The sequence below is a fragment of the Tupaia chinensis genome, unplaced genomic scaffold, assembly GCF_000334495.1.
Source record: "Tupaia chinensis unplaced genomic scaffold, TupChi_1.0 Scaffold000206_1, whole genome shotgun sequence".
Taxonomy (NCBI): domain Eukaryota; kingdom Metazoa; phylum Chordata; class Mammalia; order Scandentia; family Tupaiidae; genus Tupaia; species Tupaia belangeri.
Window position 1 is genome coordinate 6,037,536 of NW_006159681.1, and position 10,042 is coordinate 6,047,577.

Here is a 10,042-nt window from a genome sequence, read left to right on the forward strand (position 1 = left end):
AACTCAGCCAAGGTTTAAAGAAGAGATACTTTTACCTTTTCAGTGAAAATGTCAAGGATTTTCAACTTGTCTTTACAAACTTTTCCTGCTGGAATTCACACATGCTAATTTCAAGATGCACCCAAGGAGTATAACAGGGAGACCTACACCTCAAGGAGCAAAGGGAGTACCCAAGTATGGCTGCAGTCCTGGGACAGGGACTGCCCTGAGACACTTTGGCCTTATGTGGAAGAGCAAATCCACTGTCAGAATGAAGCCCATCATGAAAGAGACAAGAAAATTAAATTCCTAACCTTCCTCTCATCCTACCTTCTGATCTCCTGTCAGTAGCTCCTAAAATGCCAACTCAATCAGAAGTCAGAAAAAAGAGAGCTCAAGAAATGTCTTCGGTAAAGCATATTCACCTGAAACACTGGGGGGACATATAAGGACAGAGTCCAAATTTATATTTATATGTATACATACACACACACACACACACACACACACACACACACACATATATATATATATACACATCCAATCCAAATTCATATATATATATATATATATATATATACCAAAAATATATATATATATATTTCCTCTCAGATTCCTTCTCTCTCATATATACGCATACACATAATCATAATATAGTTATATATATTTTTTTTTTGAAAGAGAGAGAGAGAGAGAGAAAACAACTAGCATGAGCTAGTTGTTTTATCTTCTTTTGGACCTCAGCATCCAATCTTGGCTTTTGTTTGGAAGAAAATAAAACTCATATACACACCATAGATGTTAAACTAATTTCTATCAGCCACCCCATAGCTGTGGGGTGAGGTCATTTTAGCCAGCCCTGTGTAGAAGATCAATTGAATTGTTAGCCACCATCATTGCTTTGCGCTGAAGCGAGAGGAAAGAGATGTAAGTGAAAGGTAACATCAAACATAACTGCCCTTCTGCCTGGACTGTAGTTGGTCACAAAGCTACATGGACCATCACAGACTCCCTCTCTCTTCATGCTACATTCCACTCCTTTCAGCTGGTCAGAGACTTTATGAGGTAGTAAGACTTCATTCCATAGGATCCAAACCCTTAAATTGTATTCTCTTCATCAGGTTCTCAGAGTTACTTGTTAACCATTATTATTTCTTTTAAATATTTATTTATTTATTTATTTATTTATTTATTTATTATTTCACATGAGTTTTGCCAGGGAAAGACAGAGAGGGAGAGGAAGAGAGAGAAAGCAAGTCTCCAGGTCAGGGACTGGAGCCACAGGCAGCCTTGTGGCAACTGCAACACCTTAAACATCATGCCACCTGCTGACCCCCACCATTATTATTTAAAATGAGAGAACCAAGAGTGTCTCAGTGAAGCTCTTAAGTTTCAGACATAATCCTCTTTCCTCTTTCTTGGTTCAGTAACAAAAGTTGCATGTGTAGGTTTTTGATGGTATTGTATAATTACATGATAGCACTCATGCCAAGAGTGCTAGAGCTGACTATTGAAGGGGGAACAAAAATAGAGATGTAAACAGCAGCAAGTGTATGACTCCTTCATTGCACATTGCATTCCAAGGTAGAACACACAGATACTGCAGGGCTAACACTGAACTTTAGAGAGAGGTGCTATCATTTAGACTGCAGGAGTTCTAAACTTCATGTTAAAGAAACAGAAAATTGATAGCAATAGGATATGATGGAATTGTAGTTCCTACTCTTCCCTGTCAGCTTAGGGTTCACTATTGGTGAAGAACCAGCTTTGTCACTAGCACAACTAGGATACCGGGTAACAAATCTGTTAGCTTTGGGTGTGTTATGTAGTTCACTAATGATATGACACCACCCAGATATTCAAGGTTGAGAGTCAGGGTGGAATCAGTATTCCCTCTGACTTGACAGAAGGGGTAGTTGACTCTAAACAGTATTATTATTCAGATATTATGGCCTAAGCACTTAGTCTTGGAACTCTGAAGAATCCAAAGTTCCAAAGAAAAGAAAAGAAAGGAAAGAAGGTGGGACCAGTAGTTGTCGTATGTACTGGCTATGTCACTGGACTCCCATGTAGTCGACCTCAGTTCAAGTTTGGAACAGATGGCTTAAACTCACGCCAGACGTGCGTGCATGCTCAAGATCCCGAGAAGAGGATGGAGGAGAAGGGACTGTGACATGGCCATCTTCCCTGGGGAGTGATTTCTCACTTTCCATCTCTCTGTCTCTCTCTGTCTTTCTGGCAAGCACATGGGCCCTATAGCAAAAACTTCTCCAAAAAAATAAAATAAAAAAGGAAAGGAAGGATAAAACCCACTACTATTTCCACACCTTGATTATTAGGTCCATAAATTCCATTTCTGGAAGAAGGCATCATTCTGGATGCCAAAGGTTAAGGTAGACACCATATCCTTTAGGACCCCAGTGTTTAAGACATGTTTTCTGACTGGTGTTGGAACTGAGCCATCCAGCAGGTTATTCTACTGTCATGTCAACTGCTAAAGAATGATGGCGTATATGGAAAACCAGGGAATCCTAAAGGATTTCACCCATTGTTGCACTTCTTTCACTGTGAAAGGAACTTGATCAGAATTGATGTTGCCTGGGACACCATGGTGATAAATAAGGTGTTCAGTAAGCCCACAAATGGTGTTCCTGGTAGAAGCTATATGTTATAGGAAGGGGAGACAAATTCAAGTTCTTAAGATAATGAATCATTGCCCTCCCTTCCACAATGATGGAAAGAGTATAATATGATCTTAGTACATGTCTGATTGCTCACTCTGAGTCCATACTGGGAATAAAATTCTCATTGTTAAATTCATGCATTGCCTCTTTTTTACTGCCATGGCCATTCTGGACAAAATCTTATTAAGAACAAGCAGTAGAGTAACAGGAAGGGGAAGGAGGAGACAGGATGATATCCACTGGCTGAGTAACCTTGTCCATGTGATGGAACCACTATTCTCTGCAGAGAAGCCCTCTGGTACTATTTAAATGGGGCATAGATAGCTTAACACAAGAGGTTCATCTTCACACCACACTCCTCTTTGTTCTTTCAATTTTACAATCATCTTACATTTTACTCCTTTTAAATTTCTGAACAGTTGTTCTAGCCATAATTAAAGTTTTAATAAGAACTCTGTCTTTCTTGTCATGGAAAGTGATCAGATATTACTATCTAATGTTCTACCTACTATTATTCCCTGCAAAAATGTATTTCAAAAGAATATAAATATCAATATTTCTGTTCAGTCTTGAATTTCACTTTAACTCAGTAGCCCTCTGCAGCTGGCTCGTGCCTGCATACCACACAGACCTATTTGTAAGCCAGGCCTGTTCTTTTGGTTGTTCAACTGGCCACTGAGAATTGCCTATGAAACCAGAATATGAGTTGTAAAGGTAACAAAACAGTAGAGTTGGGATTCTGAGCCACCTGCCCATGTTTATGTCTATCTGCCCTTTCCTGGTCAGTTTTGAGTGCATTATTGTCCCTTATTGCAGATGCTGCTATTAAATCTACATTTAAGATTTAGTGACTGGCTATTTGAACTCTTAATGGATACTCCAGCTCTTCACAGGTAGTTTATGCTATAAACTTACCTCTGGCCCTATTGTTAGAAAGTCAGTCTCTACTAGCATCAGTAGTAAAGTAAATGATGCTTTGTAAATGTACAAGGATTGTCAACAGAAGAAAAAATGGCTTTATCCTAACTCCCTAGGTAAGAGTTCTCTAATTCTCTTTGGGGGATGGTAAATCCATAAAGCATCTATAGTTTTTACTCCCAGTGCTTTAGCCAGTACACTAAATCCCAAATCCTGGGTGAGTCCACTCATTTCAATAAGTTCTCCCTGATACAATCTTACATTTTGTTTTTCTAAGACAAGTATAATACATGAGGCTATGTGCTCCCTAGAATCCTGAGAATAAAAACTGGAAAAACTCATTTGAGTTAAAAGCCTACTTCTCCTGAACAACTCTTTCTCTTTTCTGTATCTGCTATGGCTCCTTATTTGTCAGGAGACTTTAAGGACTAATGGAATAGATCCGAAGAAGAATTCAAAAAGCCACTCTCTCAATGAAGATGGTAAAAGATTTTCATGCAAAAAAAGGCTGATTTTCTAGATAGGAATAAGGAAGTTTTGAGAACTCAAGGTTCAAAATCATCAGACTCTATCTCTAAAGTTCTCATTCCTTAACAGTGCCCTTATTTTAGCATAAAGATCTGATAGGGCTGAACACTTTTCTTGACTTTCTAATTCTGCCACACTCAAAAGTAACCCTCAGAGGCTGAACCATAGTACAGAGGTAAAAGATAACACACTGTGGGATTGACCCACATGGGAGGGTTTCATGTTTGTGTATTGAGATTTCCCTCAGAATGCAAGGCACATGTATATCAAAGATCTTGGGCTGGCTGAAGCTGGGGGAGGATCATGGCACATGGGCCTGTTGCAGGAACTACCTCTCTGGCTGTCTCTCTCTGTTTCTTTCTAGTTATTGGAAGAAATGAATAAACTATAAAAGAAAAAAGAAAAATCAGTCCTCCAATTTAATTAGCAGCTATATTGATTCTGTGATTACAGAAAATAAACCATTTTTCTAAACTTATCACAGAGGCTTTCTGATTCTTTCACCCATGAATGAAAATAGGAATTTATGGCTATAGATTTCTTGTTTTGTTTTGTTTTCTTGTTTTTCCTTTTGTAGAGGTTTTTGCCTTAGAGCACATGAACTCCCTAGAGGAAGAGAAAGACAAACAAGGAGAAAGAAAGTGAGAAATCACCCTCCTCCCAAGGGGAATGGTCATACTACAATCCCTTCTCCATTCTTTTCCTGGGATCTTAGGCACACACACACACACACACACACACACACACACACACACCTGGTTGAGTTTCATACCCCTGGATCTGGAATTTGAGCCATAGTCAGTCATGTGAGAGTCCAGCAACATGACCACTATGCCATATGCTGATTTTCTATGATTTTCTAGGAAAATAAGGACTCAGACATTCCATGATCTTTGTGATCACTATTCCTACCCATAATGGTTTTAAATATGTCCCCAAATTCTTAGATATTCCATTTAGAAGATAAGGCCTAATGTCTCCCTCTCCAGTTCCATCTCTGTTTGAATGTAGGCTAAACTTAGTGAGCTGGATCTAATGGACAAAATAGGTAGAAGTGATGGTGTGTAGCTTTCATACAACGCATTTCCATAAAAAGGCATGTGACTTCCTACTTACCTCTTTCTTGGATCATTTATTGAGAGAGAAGCCAGCTTCATGTCATCACTCAGCCAGTCTCTACAAAGAAGTCTATGTGATGAGGAACTGAGCACTCTTGCTCCAAATAAGCAAAAAATAGAGATCTCGCACCAAAATTTATTATTGTGAGACACGTTGGAAGCAGATTCCCTACCTCAAGACAAATCTTCATATCATCTAAGGAGTAAAATAGTAATTTAGCCTCCTTCATAGGGATTTTCCAGATGGCAGCTAAATCTGCATTTCAGATGAGACAAAAAAAAATCACAGAAATAAGTTTTTGTTTAATTTATTACTTCTCACTCAATTTTACTCAGTTAAGAATACAAATATTGGGACTAGCAGGTGGTGCAGTGGCTACATTGTTAGACTCTCACATGGCCAACCACAGTTTGAGTCTCAGACACAGAAGCTTAAAACACACCAGGCATGTGTACATGTGTGTCCAAAATCCGAAGAGGTGGGACCAGCAGTTAGCGTAATAGCTATGTCTCTGGACTCCCACGTAGTCGACTGCGGTTTGAGTCCTGGACCCGGTGGCTTAAACTCACGTCAGGCGCGTGTGTGTGCATGCCCAAGATCCTCAGAGGAGAATGGAGGAGAAGGGATTGCAGCATGGTCATCCACCCTGGGGGGTGATTTCTCGCTTTCTGTCTCTGTGTCTCTCTCTATCTGTCTGGCGAGCGCACGTGCCCTATAGCAAAAACCTCTCCAATAAATAAATAAATAAATAAATAAAAATAAAAACAAAATCCCAAGAGGTGAGTGGAAGAGAAGACATCGCAGTGTGGTTATGCCCCAGGGTGTTATTTCTTACTTTCTGTCTCTCTCTGTCTCTCCAGTGAGAGCAAGCACCCTATAGTAAAAAAACTCTCTTAAAAAGAAAAGAATACAAATATCAAATTTAAGAGAAATAGTAAAAATTAGCACCCAAAAATCCCTCAGATTTTTGTTCTTTTTTATGAGTTCTAACAGTTACCAGCAACATCTAAGCCACCAAGAGACACAAAGGTAAAGACTTTGAAACTGATCATTTTTTTTAACCTTCATTGGAACTATGGGAATTAAACTGCATTTCTCATAAAATATTTTTATCCTGTTCTTTGACATTCTGGAAATCTGCACTGTCCACAGAAGACTGGGAAGTTTGTAAGTTGTATGTGTGCCATGGACATGACCACTGATTCTTATCCCCTCCTCCTCCCCCAAGCCCTACTCCATACATAAACTATTATAAAATTATCCTGAGAGAGACTCTGAAACATCAAAACCCTTTTGATCTAGAGAATACTTTTATAGCATGACACATAACATGTTTAATTGCCTAAAGGAATGAAAATGAAGCAAAGACGAAGCAGAATGACTTTAAAATACTCATGGTCTAGTTAAAGGAATGTAAAATTGCAACTTCTCCTTTTACTATGCTAAAGCCAGATGGCAAACTGAATTGTTCAGAATATCTTAAATCTATAGATAACCAAAGAACAGTCACATAATTTTGGCTGATAATAGAAATATTTAATAGGAGGGCTGGCCCCAAGCAAAATTAAGATTGCAGTTTTAGTTTGATTCCTTTACTGTTTCAGAATCTAATCCCTTCAAATATTGACTCTCCAGAAGTCCATACCATTCTTTACTTAGGGAGATATACAGATATCTCTGTTGCCTTCATAGCCTCACAATATTCCTAACCTTAACCTCACTCAAAATTTATAATTACCCAGTTCATGTTGTTACCCAGTTCGTGTTGGGTGCTGTGATTTCTGCAGTCCCTGATTAAAGAATTTCACAGAAACAAAGACAGACAATAATGATTAAAATGTGAGTGATAAGAAAGGTGAAAGCTATGTGCCAGGGACAGTATAAGCTTCAGAAAAAGGTAAAACAGGAAATACTCAGAAAATAGGTGGCGCACTGTAGAGAACTGCCAGATCTGTGCAAAACACTAACACGACCTTTAGAGTAGATGCAGCCTTTGTGCTGATGCTGCAGGGCAGTGATAGCCCTAACAAAGCTGTTGCACTGCAGGGCAGTGTAAATTAAAGGAAGCTGAGTGTCAGCCAGAGAAGACCGGAGAAATTTGTTCAGAACTGGGTGATGTAAGAACCATGGGATGCAAGAGGTCCCACAGCCATGACAATAGAAAATATCTGGCTTTACCTTCAGCCTTTCCCTCCCCCATTGCAGTATGAAAGAATAAACCAAAGAATAGCTCAGGGCCACAGCGTTCTCCATCAGAGATGTCCAGTCTGCCTGATCCCCACTTTTCTCTATTGGTCAGTCTGTTCTTTCTCAATCCACTGCCCACTTCCACTCAGAGTTCCACGTCCCTCTGCTTCACAGGCCAAGACAGCTGGTGCCCAACAAGGATGAATAAATAGCAGGAACTTGAGTAGGGAAGAGTTACAAAGAATAAGGCAAGTGGATACTCCTGAAGTCTGGGCCTGGGAATTGAAAGTTAAGTAATGTATTAGAGTTGAGTGTAAAACACAGGGACAAAGTTGACTAAAGACAGAGATATGTATGTCCAAACATTGTTTCGTATGCTAAAAGTAAGGAGCGATGAAGTTAGTATCAAGTAGTAACATCAGTTCTTTGACTTTGCACAGGAAACACCCCTGGTTCCCAGAACAGGGAATGTTAAATGATGAGACCTGGGACAAGATCAGAGAATAAATTAGGGAATAATAAACAGTAGAGAGGCCAAACAGAATTCTTATTTTTGCTTTCTCATCATGGAATTGAGTTAAGGAGTGTATGAGGTGATACCCTCTGGAAGAGCCAGGAAGTTGCTCAGAAGCTCAGTTGATGGATACGATAGAGAAGTATACTTCCTTGCTGCCTGGAAATCCAGAGATTGGTCCTGAAATAGGAGATAGCATAGTAGCAGCAGATAGTGAAAATGACAGTCTTTCAGATCTAAATACACTTGAGATTGCAGTTACTTACAGAATTAAGTTAAAAAAGGACAAGGAGCAAACAGCAGTTGGCATAATGGCTATGTCACTGGACTCCCATGTAGTCGACCGCAGTTCAAGTTCCAGACCTGGTGGCTTAAACTCATGTCAGGTGCATGTATGTGTGTGTGTTCCCAATATCCCAAGAGGAGAATGGAGGAGAAGGGATTGCAGCATGGCCATTACCCCAAGGGGTGATTTCTTGTTTTCTGTCTCTCTGTCTCTCTCTGGTGAGCACATGCATCCTATAGCAAATACCTCCCCCCAAAAAAGGACAAGGGAGCCCCAGCCTCTTGGCCCTGCACTTCCCCTGGAAGGCCCCACTGCTCCTCCTTTAGAATCCTCAAGTAGAGAAGAGTACACAAGGAAAGAAAAGTCTCCTCTGAACTTAATCCCTCCTCAGAGAGCTATGGAGAGAGGGGAAGACATTGCACGATTTAAACTAACATGTCCAGTCATGGAGGCTCCATGTAATGGAGTCATGGAGGACTGTAATAATTCAGGACAAACAATGTGCCAATGTGAGTCCGTGTCCTTCAAAAAATCTAAAAGAATTAAAAAGGGCTTGCATGCAGTATGGTCCTGTGGTACCATATGCAATGGCTGTATTAGAAACAGCTACTCAGTCAGGGCTTCCTAATTATTAGCAGGTGTTAGGTAAGGTATGCTTGGCTGGAGGTGATTATCTTTTATAGACAGCAGATTGCTTTGAGGAAGCCCAAGAACAGGCAAATCGAAACCAACAACATGGAGTACTATCACATTTGAAGTATTGACAGGGACAGGTAACTTCTCTGATATTGTTAATCAGCTGGGATATACCCTACAAGCATACTAGCAAATAAATATAATCTGTTTGAGATGTTGGAGGAGACTTCCAGGAAAAGCAGACGGTCAGGTAATTGTTGAGTATCTGCCAGGGGCCCAGTAAGTCCTACCAAGATTTTGTATCCCATTTGGCAAAAGCCATAGGGTAGGTGATTTCTAACCCAGAAGCAGGACAAATTTTGTTGAAAAACAATTGGTTTTTGAAAATACTAACATTCCCTGTAGGGCCTCCATTATCCCATATCAGATAAAGAGCAAAATAACTGATTACATTAGACTGTGTCAGCATTTTGGAGAGCTGCAAATTCAGGGTATGGCTATGACCACTGTCTTTATAAAAATAATCCAAAACAAATAAAAAAGCTAGCTGCTTTAACTGCGGCAGGATGGGACACTTTGCTTGTGACAGTCGCATGCCCAAACAGAGATATCCATTGCTGAAATACAAAGGAGCTCAGCACAAGTACCAGGAATATGCTCCTGGTGCCATAGAGGTAGACATTAATGCATGCAGGTCTGGAGCAGACATAGATGAAAAGCCTCTTCCATCCCCCAGGAAATGGGAAGAGGGGCAAGCTCTGACCCCACCAAATACTAGGGGCAGCCGCAGTGTCTTTTGTGACACTGCCCAGCCAGAGATCCTAACAGAGGATATTTACCAGCCACAAACAATCAGAGATCTCTATAGGAGATCTCTGAGGTAGCTCAGGATTGGACCTCAGTTCGACCTTCAGTGAGTAGTAACGCCTAGCATGGGTCCACAGGTTATTCCTACTGGAGTTTATGGACCTCTGCCACAGGGCACAGTAGGATTCATTTTGGGAAGGAATAGTATGTTATTAAAAGGATTGATAATGACCCCAGGGGTAATAAATGCAGATTATTCAGGCAAGATATAGGTTATAGCTTCAGCCTTTTAGCTTTTCAAATTATTTAATTTCTTAACTCTGACCATGTGGCACAACTTGTGCTCTTGCCTGCCTGCCTATGGTCTTTTTTATTTTTATTTTT